General features: G+C 42.7%; 1 protein-coding gene across 1 annotated transcript in view; it reads right to left on the reverse strand.

The window, feature by feature from the left end:
- Positions 1–291: 291 nt before the first annotated feature.
- LOC140583961 (uncharacterized) overlaps positions 292–16128 on the reverse strand; it is a 524353-nt gene continuing 508516 nt past the window's right edge. The window contains exon 3 of the mRNA XM_072707883.1: positions 292–707. The gene's annotated coding sequence lies outside the window, so the exon portion shown is untranslated. The remainder of the gene's footprint in view (positions 708–16128) is intronic.

Consider the following 16128-nt stretch of genomic DNA (forward strand, 5'->3'; position numbering starts at 1 on the left):
GCGCTTCCTCTGACTGGTGCCAGCGGGCCTCTGAGGAGGCCTCTCCTCCTGCCTCATGCCCCATGTTCGCAGAGAACTGCTCACATGCACGGGGACATGCACGGACATGACCACGGTGTGGTCATCGCCGTAGTCCGTAATGCCCCAGAGTCCCTCGGGGATGCTGAGCTCATCCAGCTTCCGCAGGTAGTTGCGGCCTTCGATCTCAAGCTGCTGCCACGTGCTGTTAGGGCCCACAGGGATCCAGAAGGTGGAGCTGGAGGGCTCAGCATGTTCTGGCTCAATCTGACTTCCAGGTTGAGTGTCAGAAGCCACAGATAAGGATGGAGATGAGGGCTCATCTTCACCCCAGGCCAAGGGGAGAGCCTCAGGAAGCCCATTAGCATCCTCAGTCGTGGATGCTGGAGCTGCAGGGGAAGCCTCCCTTCTAGTGCTGGGTGATGGCAGCTCCTGTCCGTAATGGTCATCCTCCTCAGCTGGTGATTCTCCATCCCCATGCTGGACACCAGTCTCTGTACCATGATGTACCACTTGCAGCCGTGCAGTTGCTACGTGCAATAGGCTGGGATCCAACTCCTCCCCAGTGAGCCGCCAATAAAATGAAGGGACACTGAGGGCCAGAGACTGCAAGTTCTCCATGATCAGTGGGCTCCTCTCGAAGTTCACGACCAGAATGGAGATGAACTTGTCCTCCACAAACTCATGAACTGGGACAAAATGGAACACAGAGAGATATATAAGAACATGACAATAACTGGATAAATACTCTACTACAAAATCAGTTTAAAATGAGTCCATGGGCTTCAGATTGTCAGATAAATGAAATAATGTGAATTACCGATAAAGCTAAGAAAGCTAAACCAGAAGACAACATCCATGCATACGCTTACTCTCACACATATGCAAATGAATAAATATTAAATGAAACGCATTTAGTCCTGCACTTTTGTCACTAACAGTGATCTTGCTTTTCATTTTCTTATTATTTAAACAAGATGAGCAAGAATGGGAGACAGAAGGGGAGTATAACGAACGGCATTTCCTATCACATCGTTACATTTTCTCATTTTAAAACTCTGCTTCCAATGTATCCGTTTGCAGTTCAAAATACATTTGTTTCTGTAGATTAAAGTTGAATTATTCAACAGGTCGGTTATTTTACCTCGAAAACCAAAGGTGTTACTTATCAGCTTTACCTCAAAACTAACAAGCATTAGGCCAATGCAGACTTGGCCGTTCATTTCGTCTGTCACATACCGGGAGCTACAACTTTATTATCATTTAATCACTATAATCATTAATACCTTCTGGATCCATGTTCTCCACGTTTAAGGAGTGATGGATTCGAAATCTCATCGAGTAACAGTCCTTTATCTCAACTATCTGCACCATTTTGCCAAGAGCGAGAGTTTGCGCATCCAGAAAGTTTAACCGTTTTTGTTTTATTTCAAACTGCCTTCATTGACCGGAAACCGTAAATATTTTAAACTCTGCGCTAAGACACATTCGCATGGCGTTAGTTTTACCGATTCTGACAGGATAAGAAACGTGCGCAATTTCTCAAAATTACCACACAGTGGAGAATTAATGCCGGCAGGATCTTACTGTCTACAAAGCAAGTTCAATGCAAGTATAACCTTCACAAGTAAGACGAAGCATGGCGGCGGAAAAGAACAACATGTTTATTTTACAATTACTTCAAAATTAGGAACAAAAATACGACCAAAAATTCTTTAGTTTGACATGTGATCAAAATACAGAGTAAACTAATACATGATAGCATGCATGCAAAAGATCAACGGCAGAACAGGGACTTTTAACGTTGTCTGCATTAAAAAGGAATTAACCATCCCTCTCAATATAAAATTGGGATAATTTTTTTCTCTTCAGAGGCCTCCATAGAATAGTGCATCCATCCCCTCACTCATGTGTATAGAGACGTATCCTAAGGCTCTGTCAGCAACATTCAGATCAACAACAGCATCAACAATTTCACAGCTAGTTTTAAAACTTGCTTAAACGCACAGTGATTGCAGAAAATGATAAACAAATTAGGTAATATTAATTAAATTATTAAATTGTGCAGATTAATAGTCAGAAAAGGTTATTGAATTTTACATTATGATAAATGAGAACTATACGTGATTACTAATTATTGTTAACTAATTTACTGTATGAATTTTTCCCCCTCGTTGTTAAAAATCATTATATGTCAGGGTGCCAGTCAGTGGAAGCACACAGACACGTTGGCCAGCTTTCCTATTCAACTACTTTTTGGTCATTTATTAAGTAACTGACTAATATTTTCCTGCGGGATCTTCTAATTATGTTGAAATAAAAATGTAACTTACAGCGTAAAAACATGGAATCCAGTCAGAAGCGCATGGGCCTCTTGTGCGGTGGAGGAGAACTTGAGCCGCTGGTGTCGTCGGGCTCGGCCTTGCGCTTCCTCTGACTGGTGCCAGCGGGCCTCTGAGGAGGCCTCTCCTCCTGCCTCATGCCCCATGTTCGCAGAGAACTGCTCACATGCACGGGGACATGCACGGACATGACCACGGTGTGGTCATCGCCGTAGTCCGTAATGCCCCAGAGTCCCTCGGGGATGCTGAGCTCATCCAGCTTCCGCAGGTAGTTGCGGCCTTCGATCTCAAGCTGCTGCCACGTGCTGTTAGGGCCCACAGGGATCCAGAAGGTGGAGCTGGAGGGCTCAGCATGTTCTGGCTCAATCTGACTTCCAGGTTGAGTGTCAGAAGCCACAGATAAGGATGGAGATGAGGGCTCATCTTCACCCCAGGCCAAGGGGAGAGCCTCAGGAAGCCCATTAGCATCCTCAGTCGTGGATGCTGGAGCTGCAGGGGAAGCCTCCCTTCTAGAGCTGGGTGATGGCAGCTCCTGTCCGTAATGGTCATCCTCCCCAGCTGGTGATTCTCCATCCCCATGCTGGACACCAGTCTCTGTACCATGATGTTTCACTTGCAGCCGTGCAGTTGCTACGTGCAATAGGCTGGGATCCAACTCCTCCCCAGTGAGCCGCCAATAAAATGAAGGGACACTGAGGGCCAGAGACTGCAAGTTCTCCATGGTCAGTGGGCTCCTCTCGAAGTTCACAACCAGAATGGAGATGAACTTGTTATCCACAAACTCATGAACTGGGACAAAATGGAACACAGAGAGATATATAAGAACATGACAATAACTGGATAAATACTCTACTACAAAATCAGTTTAAAATGAGTCCATGGGCTTCAGATTGTCAGATAAATGAAATAATGTGAATTACCGATAAAGCTAAGAAAGCTAAACCAGAAGACAACATCCATGCATACGCTTACTCTCACACATATCCAAATGAATAAATATTAAATGAAACACATTTAGTCCTGCACTTTTGTCACTAACAGTGATCTTGCTTTTCATTTTCTTATTATTTAAACAAGATGAGCAAGAATGGGAGACAGAAGGGGAGTATAACGAACGGCATTTCCTATCACATCGTTACATTTTCTCATTTTAAAACTCTGCTTCCAATGTATCCGTTTGCAGTTCAAAATACATTTGTTTCTGTAGATAAAAGTTGAATTATTCAACAGGTCGGTTATTTTACCTCGAAAACCAAAGGTGTTACTTATCAGCTTTACCTCAAAACTAACAAGCATTAGGCCAATGCAGACTTGGCCGTTCATTTCGTCCGTCACATACCGGGAGCTACAACTTTATTATCATTTAATCACTATAATCATTAATACCTTCTGGATCCATGTTCTCCACGTTTAAGGAGTGATGGATTCGAAATCTCATCGAGTAACAGTCCTTTATCTCAACTATCTGCACCGTTTTGCCAAGAGCGAGAGTTTGCGCATCCAGAAAGTTTAACCGTTTTTGTTTTATTTCAAACTGCCTTCATTGACCGGAAACCGTAAATATTTTAAACTCTGCGCTAAGACACATTCGCATGGCGTTAGTTTTACCGATTCTGACGGGATAAGAAACGTGCGCAATTTCTCAAAATTACCACACAGTGGAGAATTAATGCCGGCAGGATCTTACTGTCTACAAAGCAAGTTCAATGCAAGCATAACCTTCACAAGTAAGACGAAGCATGGCGGCGGAAAAGAACAACATTTTTATTTTACAATTACTTCAAAATTAGGAACAAAAATACGACCAAAAATTCTTTAGTTTGACATGTGATCAAAATACAGAGTAAACTAATACATGATAGCATGCATGCAAAAGATCAACGGCAGAACAGGGACTTTTAACGTTGTCTGCATTAAAAAGGAATTAACCATCCCTCTCAATATAAAATTGGGATAATTTTTTTCTCTTCAGAGGCCTCCATAGAATAGTGCATCCATCCCCTCACTCATGTGTATAGAGACGTATCCTAAGGCTCTGTCAGCAACATTCAGATCAACAACAGCATCAACAATTTCACAGCTAGTTTTAAAACTTGCTTAAACGCACAGTGATTGCAGAAAATGATAAACAAATTAGGTAATATTAATTAAATTATTAAATTGTGCAGATTAATAGTCAGAAAAGGTTTTTCAATTTTACATTATGATAAATGAGAACTATAGGTGATTACTAATTATTGTTAACTAATTTACTGTATGAATTTTTCCCCCTCGTTGTTAAAAATCATTATATGTCAGGGTGCCAGTCAGTGGAAGCACACAGACACGTTGGCCAGCTTTCCTATTCAACTACTTTTTGGTCATTTATTAAGTAACTGACTAATATTTTCCTGCGGGATCTTCTAATTATGTTGAAATAAAAATGTAACTTACAGCGTAAAAACATGGAATCCAGTCAGAAGCGCATGGGCCTCTTGTGCGGTGGAGGAGAACTTGAGCCGCTGGTGTCGTCGGGCTCGGCCTTGCGCTTCCTCTGACTGGTGCCAGCGGGCCTCTGAGGAGGCCTCTCCTCCTGCCTCATGCCCCATGTTCGCAGAGAACTGCTCACATGCACGGGGACATGCACGGACATGACCACGGTGTGGTCATCGCCGTAGTCCGTAATGCCCCAGAGTCCCTCGGGGATGCTGAGCTCATCCAGCTTCCGCAGGTAGTTGCGGCCTTCGATCTCAAGCTGCTGCCACGTGCTGTTAGGGCCCACAGGGATCCAGAAGGTGGAGCTGGAGGGCTCAGCATGTTCTGGCTCAATCTGACTTCCAGGTTGAGTGTCAGAAGCCACAGATAAGGATGGAGATGAGGGCTCATCTTCACCCCAGGCCAAGGGGAGAGCCTCAGGAAGCCCATTAGCATCCTCAGTCGTGGATGCTGGAGCTGCAGGGGAAGCCTCCCTTCTAGAGCTGGGTGATGGCAGCTCCTGTCCGTAATGGTCATCCTCCCCAGCTGGTGATTCTCCATCCCCATGCTGGACACCAGTCTCTGTACCATGATGTTTCACTTGCAGCCGTGCAGTTGCTACGTGCAATAGGCTGGGATCCAACTCCTCCCCAGTGAGCCGCCAATAAAATGAAGGGACACTGAGGGCCAGAGACTGCAAGTTCTCCATGGTCAGTGGGCTCCTCTCGAAGTTCACAACCAGAATGGAGATGAACTTGTTATCCACAAACTCATGAACTGGGACAAAATGGAACACAGAGAGATATATAAGAACATGACAATAACTGGATAAATACTCTACTACAAAATCAGTTTAAAATGAGTCCATGGGCTTCAGATTGTCAGATAAATGAAATAATGTGAATTACCGATAAAGCTAAGAAAGCTAAACCAGAAGACAACATCCATGCATACGCTTACTCTCACACATATCCAAATGAATAAATATTAAATGAAACACATTTAGTCCTGCACTTTTGTCACTAACAGTGATCTTGCTTTTCATTTTCTTATTATTTAAACAAGATGAGCAAGAATGGGAGACAGAAGGGGAGTATAACGAACGGCATTTCCTATCACATCGTTACATTTTCTCATTTTAAAACTCTGCTTCCAATGTATCCGTTTGCAGTTCAAAATACATTTGTTTCTGTAGATAAAAGTTGAATTATTCAACAGGTCGGTTATTTTACCTCGAAAACCAAAGGTGTTACTTATCAGCTTTACCTCAAAACTAACAAGCATTAGGCCAATGCAGACTTGGCCGTTCATTTCGTCCGTCACATACCGGGAGCTACAACTTTATTATCATTTAATCACTATAATCATTAATACCTTCTGGATCCATGTTCTCCACGTTTAAGGAGTGATGGATTCGAAATCTCATCGAGTAACAGTCCTTTATCTCAACTATCTGCACCGTTTTGCCAAGAGCGAGAGTTTGCGCATCCAGAAAGTTTAACCGTTTTTGTTTTATTTCAAACTGCCTTCATTGACCGGAAACCGTAAATATTTTAAACTCTGCGCTAAGACACATTCGCATGGCGTTAGTTTTACCGATTCTGACGGGATAAGAAACGTGCGCAATTTCTCAAAATTACCACACAGTGGAGAATTAATGCCGGCAGGATCTTACTGTCTACAAAGCAAGTTCAATGCAAGCATAACCTTCACAAGTAAGACGAAGCATGGCGGCGGAAAAGAACAACATTTTTATTTTACAATTACTTCAAAATTAGGAACAAAAATACGACCAAAAATTCTTTAGTTTGACATGTGATCAAAATACAGAGTAAACTAATACATGATAGCATGCATGCAAAAGATCAACGGCAGAACAGGGACTTTTAACGTTGTCTGCATTAAAAAGGAATTAACCATCCCTCTCAATATAAAATTGGGATAATTTTTTTCTCTTCAGAGGCCTCCATAGAATAGTGCATCCATCCCCTCACTCATGTGTATAGAGACGTATCCTAAGGCTCTGTCAGCAACATTCAGATCAACAACAGCATCAACAATTTCACAGCTAGTTTTAAAACTTGCTTAAACGCACAGTGATTGCAGAAAATGATAAACAAATTAGGTAATATTAATTAAATTATTAAATTGTGCAGATTAATAGTCAGAAAAGGTTTTTCAATTTTACATTATGATAAATGAGAACTATAGGTGATTACTAATTATTGTTAACTAATTTACTGTATGAATTTTTCCCCCTCGTTGTTAAAAATCATTATATGTCAGGGTGCCAGTCAGTGGAAGCACACAGACACGTTGGCCAGCTTTCCTATTCAACTACTTTTTGGTCATTTATTAAGTAACTGACTAATATTTTCCTGCGGGATCTTCTAATTATGTTGAAATAAAAATGTAACTTACAGCGTAAAAACATGGAATCCAGTCAGAAGCGCATGGGCCTCTTGTGCGGTGGAGGAGAACTTGAGCCGCTGGTGTCGTCGGGCTCGGCCTTGCGCTTCCTCTGACTGGTGCCAGCGGGCCTCTGAGGAGGCCTCTCCTCCTGCCTCATGCCCCATGTTCGCAGAGAACTGCTCACATGCACGGGGACATGCACGGACATGACCACGGTGTGGTCATCGCCGTAGTCCGTAATGCCCCAGAGTCCCTCGGGGATGCTGAGCTCATCCAGCTTCCGCAGGTAGTTGCGGCCTTCGATCTCAAGCTGCTGCCACGTGCTGTTAGGGCCCACAGGGATCCAGAAGGTGGAGCTGGAGGGCTCAGCATGTTCTGGCTCAATCTGACTTCCAGGTTGAGTGTCAGAAGCCACAGATAAGGATGGAGATGAGGGCTCATCTTCACCCCAGGCCAAGGGGAGAGCCTCAGGAAGCCCATTAGCATCCTCAGTCGTGGATGCTGGAGCTGCAGGGGAAGCCTCCCTTCTAGAGCTGGGTGATGGCAGCTCCTGTCCGTAATGGTCATCCTCCTCAGCTGGTGATTCTCCATCCCCATGCTGGACACCAGTCTCTGTACCATGATGTACCACTTGCAGCCATGCAGTTGCTACGTGCAATAGGCTGGGATCCAACTCCTCCCCAGTGAGCCGCCAATAAAATGAAGGGACACTGAGGGCCAGAGACTGCAAGTTCTCCATGGTCAGTGGGCTCCTCTCGAAGTTCACAACCAGAATGGAGATGAACTTGTCCTCCACAAACTCATGAACTGGGACAAAATGGAACACAGAGAGATATATAAGAACATGACAATAACTGGATAAATACTCTACTACAAAATCAGTTTAAAATGAGTCCATGGGCTTCAGATTGTCAGATAAATGAAATAATGTGAATTACCGATAAAGCTAAGAAAGCTAAACCAGAAGACAACATCCATGCATACGCTTACTCTCACACATATCCAAATGAATAAATATTAAATGAAACACATTTAGTCCTGCACTTTTGTCACTAACAGTGATCTTGCTTTTCATTTTCTTATTATTTAAACAAGATGAGCAAGAATGGGAGACAGAAGGGGAGTATAACGAACGGCATTTCCTATCACATCGTTACATTTTCTCATTTTAAAACTCTGCTTCCAATGTATCCGTTTGCAGTTCAAAATACATTTGTTTCTGTAGATAAAAGTTGAATTATTCAACAGGTCGGTTATTTTACCTCGAAAACCAAAGGTGTTACTTATCAGCTTTACCTCAAAACTAACAAGCATTAGGCCAATGCAGACTTGGCCGTTCATTTCGTCCGTCACATACCGGGAGCTACAACTTTATTATCATTTAATCACTATAATCATTAATACCTTCTGGATCCATGTTCTCCACGTTTAAGGAGTGATGGATTCGAAATCTCATCGAGTAACAGTCCTTTATCTCAACTATCTGCACCGTTTTGCCAAGAGCGAGAGTTTGCGCATCCAGAAAGTTTAACCGTTTTTGTTTTATTTCAAACTGCCTTCATTGACCGGAAACCGTAAATATTTTAAACTCTGCGCTAAGACACATTCGCATGGCGTTAGTTTTACCGATTCTGACGGGATAAGAAACGTGCGCAATTTCTCAAAATTACCACACAGTGGAGAATTAATGCCGGCAGGATCTTACTGTCTACAAAGCAAGTTCAATGCAAGCATAACCTTCACAAGTAAGACGAAGCATGGCGGCGGAAAAGAACAACATTTTTATTTTACAATTGCTTCAAAATTAGGAACAAAAATACGACCAAAAATTCTTTAGTTTGACATGTGATCAAAATACAGAGTAAACTAATACATGATAGCATGCATGCAAAAGATCAACGGCAGAACAGGGACTTTTAACGTTGTCTGCATTAAAAAGGAATTAACCATCCCTCTCAATATAAAATTGGGATAATTTTTTTCTCTTCAGAGGCCTCCATAGAATAGTGCATCCATCCCCTCACTCATGTGTATAGAGACGTATCCTAAGGCTCTGTCAGCAACATTCAGATCAACAACAGCATCAACAATTTCACAGCTAGTTTTAAAACTTGCTTAAACGCACAGTGATTGCAGAAAATGATAAACAAATTAGGTAATATTAATTAAATTATTAAATTGTGCAGATTAATAGTCAGAAAAGGTTTTTCAATTTTACATTATGATAAATGAGAACTATAGGTGATTACTAATTATTGTTAACTAATTTACTGTATGAATTTTTCCCCCTCGTTGTTAAAAATCATTATATGTCAGGGTGCCAGTCAGTGGAAGCACACAGACACGTTGGCCAGCTTTCCTATTCAACTACTTTTTGGTCATTTATTAAGTAACTGACTAATATTTTCCTGCGGGATCTTCTAATTATGTTGAAATAAAAATGTAACTTACAGCGTAAAAACATGGAATCCAGTCAGAAGCGCATGGGCCTCTTGTGCGGTGGAGGAGAACTTGAGCCGCTGGTGTCGTCGGGCTCGGCCTTGCGCTTCCTCTGACTGGTGCCAGCGGGCCTCTGAGGAGGCCTCTCCTCCTGCCTCATGCCCCATGTTCGCAGAGAACTGCTCACATGCACGGGGACATGCACGGACATGACCACGGTGTGGTCATCGCCGTAGTCCGTAATGCCCCAGAGTCCCTCGGGGATGCTGAGCTCATCCAGCTTCCGCAGGTAGTTGCGGCCTTCGATCTCAAGCTGCTGCCACGTGCTGTTAGGGCCCACAGGGATCCAGAAGGTGGAGCTGGAGGGCTCAGCATGTTCTGGCTCAATCTGACTTCCAGGTTGAGTGTCAGAAGCCACAGATAAGGATGGAGATGAGGGCTCATCTTCACCCCAGGCCAAGGGGAGAGCCTCAGGAAGCCCATTAGCATCCTCAGTCGTGGATGCTGGAGCTGCAGGGGAAGCCTCCCTTCTAGAGCTGGGTGATGGCAGCTCCTGTCCGTAATGGTCATCCTCCCCAGCTGGTGATTCTCCATCCCCATGCTGGACACCAGTCTCTGTACCATGATGTTTCACTTGCAGCCGTGCAGTTGCTACGTGCAATAGGCTGGGATCCAACTCCTCCCCAGTGAGCCGCCAATAAAATGAAGGGACACTGAGGGCCAGAGACTGCAAGTTCTCCATGGTCAGTGGGCTCCTCTCGAAGTTCACAACCAGAATGGAGATGAACTTGTTATCCACAAACTCATGAACTGGGACAAAATGGAACACAGAGAGATATATAAGAACATGACAATAACTGGATAAATACTCTACTACAAAATCAGTTTAAAATGAGTCCATGGGCTTCAGATTGTCAGATAAATGAAATAATGTGAATTACCGATAAAGCTAAGAAAGCTAAACCAGAAGACAACATCCATGCATACGCTTACTCTCACACATATCCAAATGAATAAATATTAAATGAAACACATTTAGTCCTGCACTTTTGTCACTAACAGTGATCTTGCTTTTCATTTTCTTATTATTTAAACAAGATGAGCAAGAATGGGAGACAGAAGGGGAGTATAACGAACGGCATTTCCTATCACATCGTTACATTTTCTCATTTTAAAACTCTGCTTCCAATGTATCCGTTTGCAGTTCAAAATACATTTGTTTCTGTAGATAAAAGTTGAATTATTCAACAGGTCGGTTATTTTACCTCGAAAACCAAAGGTGTTACTTATCAGCTTTACCTCAAAACTAACAAGCATTAGGCCAATGCAGACTTGGCCGTTCATTTCGTCCGTCACATACCGGGAGCTACAACTTTATTATCATTTAATCACTATAATCATTAATACCTTCTGGATCCATGTTCTCCACGTTTAAGGAGTGATGGATTCGAAATCTCATCGAGTAACAGTCCTTTATCTCAACTATCTGCACCGTTTTGCCAAGAGCGAGAGTTTGCGCATCCAGAAAGTTTAACCGTTTTTGTTTTATTTCAAACTGCCTTCATTGACCGGAAACCGTAAATATTTTAAACTCTGCGCTAAGACACATTCGCATGGCGTTAGTTTTACCGATTCTGACGGGATAAGAAACGTGCGCAATTTCTCAAAATTACCACACAGTGGAGAATTAATGCCGGCAGGATCTTACTGTCTACAAAGCAAGTTCAATGCAAGCATAACCTTCACAAGTAAGACGAAGCATGGCGGCGGAAAAGAACAACATTTTTATTTTACAATTACTTCAAAATTAGGAACAAAAATACGACCAAAAATTCTTTAGTTTGACATGTGATCAAAATACAGAGTAAACTAATACATGATAGCATGCATGCAAAAGATCAACGGCAGAACAGGGACTTTTAACGTTGTCTGCATTAAAAAGGAATTAACCATCCCTCTCAATATAAAATTGGGATAATTTTTTTCTCTTCAGAGGCCTCCATAGAATAGTGCATCCATCCCCTCACTCATGTGTATAGAGACGTATCCTAAGGCTCTGTCAGCAACATTCAGATCAACAACAGCATCAACAATTTCACAGCTAGTTTTAAAACTTGCTTAAACGCACAGTGATTGCAGAAAATGATAAACAAATTAGGTAATATTAATTAAATTATTAAATTGTGCAGATTAATAGTCAGAAAAGGTTTTTCAATTTTACATTATGATAAATGAGAACTATAGGTGATTACTAATTATTGTTAACTAATTTACTGTATGAATTTTTCCCCCTCGTTGTTAAAAATCATTATATGTCAGGGTGCCAGTCAGTGGAAGCACACAGACACGTTGGCCAGCTTTCCTATTCAACTACTTTTTGGTCATTTATTAAGTAACTGACTAATATTTTCCTGCGGGATCTTCTAATTATGTTGAAATAAAAATGTAACTTACAGCGTAAAAACATGGAATCCAGTCAGAAGCGCATGGGCCTCTTGTGCGGTGGAGGAGAACTTGAGCCGCTGGTGTCGTCGGGCTCGGCCTTGCGCTTCCTCTGACTGGTGCCAGCGGGCCTCTGAGGAGGCCTCTCCTCCTGCCTCATGCCCCATGTTCGCAGAGAACTGCTCACATGCACGGGGACATGCACGGACATGACCACGGTGTGGTCATCGCCGTAGTCCGTAATGCCCCAGAGTCCCTCGGGGATGCTGAGCTCATCCAGCTTCCGCAGGTAGTTGCGGCCTTCGATCTCAAGCTGCTGCCACGTGCTGTTAGGGCCCACAGGGATCCAGAAGGTGGAGCTGGAGGGCTCAGCATGTTCTGGCTCAATCTGACTTCCAGGTTGAGTGTCAGAAGCCACAGATAAGGATGGAGATGAGGGCTCATCTTCACCCCAGGCCAAGGGGAGAGCCTCAGGAAGCCCATTAGCATCCTCAGTCGTGGATGCTGGAGCTGCAGGGGAAGCCTCCCTTCTAGAGCTGGGTGATGGCAGCTCCTGTCCGTAATGGTCATCCTCCTCAGCTGGTGATTCTCCATCCCCATGCTGGACACCAGTCTCTGTACCATGATGTACCACTTGCAGCCGTGCAGTTGCTACGTGCAATAGGCTGGGATCCAACTCCTCCCCAGTGAGCCGCCAATAAAATGAAGGGACACTGAGGGCCAGAGACTGCAAGTTCTCCATGGTCAGTGGGCTCCTCTCGAAGTTCACAACCAGAATGGAGATGAACTTGTCCTCCACAAACTCATGAACTGGGACAAAATGGAACACAGAGAGATATATAAGAACATGACAATAACTGGATAAATACTCTACTACAAAATCAGTTTAAAATGAGTCCATGGGCTTCAGATTGTCAGATAAATGAAATAATGTGAATTACCGATAAAGCTAAGAAAGCTAAACCAGAAGACAACATCCATGCATACGCTTACTCTCACACATATCCAAATGAATAAATATTAAATGAAACACATTTAGTCCTGCACTTTTGTCACTAACAGTGATCTTGCTTTTCATTTTCTTATTATTTAAACAAGATGAGCAAGAATGGGAGACAGAAGGGGAGTATAACGAACGGCATTTCCTATCACATCGTTACATTTTCTCATTTTAAAACTCTGCTTCCAATGTATCCGTTTGCAGTTCAAAATACATTTGTTTCTGTAGATAAAAGTTGAATTATTCAACAGGTCGGTTATTTTACCTCGAAAACCAAAGGTGTTACTTATCAGCTTTACCTCAAAACTAACAAGCATTAGGCCAATGCAGACTTGGCCGTTCATTTCGTCCGTCACATACCGGGAGCTACAACTTTATTATCATTTAATCACTATAATCATTAATACCTTCTGGATCCATGTTCTCCACGTTTAAGGAGTGATGGATTCGAAATCTCATCGAGTAACAGTCCTTTATCTCAACTATCTGCACCGTTTTGCCAAGAGCGAGAGTTTGCGCATCCAGAAAGTTTAACCGTTTTTGTTTTATTTCAAACTGCCTTCATTGACCGGAAACCGTAAATATTTTAAACTCTGCGCTAAGACACATTCGCATGGCGTTAGTTTTACCGATTCTGACGGGATAAGAAACGTGCGCAATTTCTCAAAATTACCACACAGTGGAGAATTAATGCCGGCAGGATCTTACTGTCTACAAAGCAAGTTCAATGCAAGCATAACCTTCACAAGTAAGACGAAGCATGGCGGCGGAAAAGAACAACATTTTTATTTTACAATTGCTTCAAAATTAGGAACAAAAATACGACCAAAAATTCTTTAGTTTGACATGTGATCAAAATACAGAGTAAACTAATACATGATAGCATGCATGCAAAAGATCAACGGCAGAACAGGGACTTTTAACGTTGTCTGCATTAAAAAGGAATTAACCATCCCTCTCAATATAAAATTGGGATAATTTTTTTCTCTTCAGAGGCCTCCATAGAATAGTGCATCCATCCCCTCACTCATGTGTATAGAGACGTATCCTAAGGCTCTGTCAGCAACATTCAGATCAACAACAGCATCAACAATTTCACAGCTAGTTTTAAAACTTGCTTAAACGCACAGTGATTGCAGAAAATGATAAACAAATTAGGTAATATTAATTAAATTATTAAATTGTGCAGATTAATAGTCAGAAAAGGTTTTTCAATTTTACATTATGATAAATGAGAACTATAGGTGATTACTAATTATTGTTAACTAATTTACTGTATGAATTTTTCCCCCTCGTTGTTAAAAATCATTATATGTCAGGGTGCCAGTCAGTGGAAGCACACAGACACGTTGGCCAGCTTTCCTATTCAACTACTTTTTGGTCATTTATTAAGTAACTGACTAATATTTTCCTGCGGGATCTTCTAATTATGTTGAAATAAAAATGTAACTTACAGCGTAAAAACATGGAATCCAGTCAGAAGCGCATGGGCCTCTTGTGCGGTGGAGGAGAACTTGAGCCGCTGGTGTCGTCGGGCTCGGCCTTGCGCTTCCTCTGACTGGTGCCAGCGGGCCTCTGAGGAGGCCTCTCCTCCTGCCTCATGCCCCATGTTCGCAGAGAACTGCTCACATGCACGGGGACATGCACGGACATGACCACGGTGTGGTCATCGCCGTAGTCCGTAATGCCCCAGAGTCCCTCGGGGATGCTGAGCTCATCCAGCTTCCGCAGGTAGTTGCGGCCTTCGAGCTCAAGCTGCTGCCACGTGCTGTTAGGGCCCACAGGGATCCAGAAGGTGGAGCTGGAGGGCTCAGCATGTTCTGGCTCAATCTGACTTCCAGGTTGAGTGTCAGAAGCCACAGATAAGGATGGAGATGAGGGCTCATCTTCACCCCAGGCCAAGGGGAGAGCCTCAGGAAGCCCATTAGCATCCTCAGTCGTGGATGCTGGAGCTGCAGGGGAAGCCTCCCTTCTAGAGCTGGGTGATGGCAGCTCCTGTCCGTAATGGTCATCCTCCTCAGCTGGTGATTCTCCATCCCCATGCTGGACACCAGTCTCTGTACCATGATGTACCACTTGCAGCCGTGCAGTTGCTACGTGCAATAGGCTGGGATCCAACTCCTCCCCAGTGAGCCGCCAATAAAATGAAGGGACACTGAGGGCCAGAGACTGCAAGTTCTCCATGGTCAGTGGGCTCCTCTCGAAGTTCACAACCAGAATGGAGATGAACTTGTCCTCCACAAACTCATGAACTGGGACAAAATGGAACACAGAGAGATATATAAGAACATGACAATAACTGGATAAATACTCTACTACAAAATCAGTTTAAAATGAGTCCATGGGCTTCAGATTGTCAGATAAATGAAATAATGTGAATTACCGATAAAGCTAAGAAAGCTAAACCAGAAGACAACATCCATGCATACGCTTACTCTCACACATATCCAAATGAATAAATATTAAATGAAACACATTTAGTCCTGCACTTTTGTCACTAACAGTGATCTTGCTTTTCATTTTCTTATTATTTAAACAAGATGAGCAAGAATGGGAGACAGAAGGGGAGTATAACGAACGGCATTTCCTATCACATCGTTACATTTTCTCATTTTAAAACTCTGCTTCCAATGTATCCGTTTGCAGTTCAAAATACATTTGTTTCTGTAGATAAAAGTTGAATTATTCAACAGGTCGGTTATTTTACCTCGAAAACCAAAGGTGTTACTTATCAGCTTTACCTCAAAACTAACAAGCATTAGGCCAATGCAGACTTGGCCGTTCATTTCGTCCGTCACATACCGGGAGCTACAACTTTATTATCATTTAATCACTATAATCATTAATACCTTCTGGATCCATGTTCTCCACGTTTAAGGAGTGATGGATTCGAAATCTCATCGAGTAACAGTCCTTTATCTCAACTATCTGCACCGTTTTGCCAAGAGCGAGAGTTTGCGCATCCAGAAAGTTTAACCGTTTTTGTTTTATTTCAAACTGCCTTCATTGACCGGAAACCGT

The sequence above is a fragment of the Paramormyrops kingsleyae genome, unplaced genomic scaffold, assembly GCF_048594095.1.
Source record: "Paramormyrops kingsleyae isolate MSU_618 unplaced genomic scaffold, PKINGS_0.4 ups27, whole genome shotgun sequence".
Taxonomy (NCBI): Eukaryota; Metazoa; Chordata; class Actinopteri; order Osteoglossiformes; family Mormyridae; genus Paramormyrops; species Paramormyrops kingsleyae.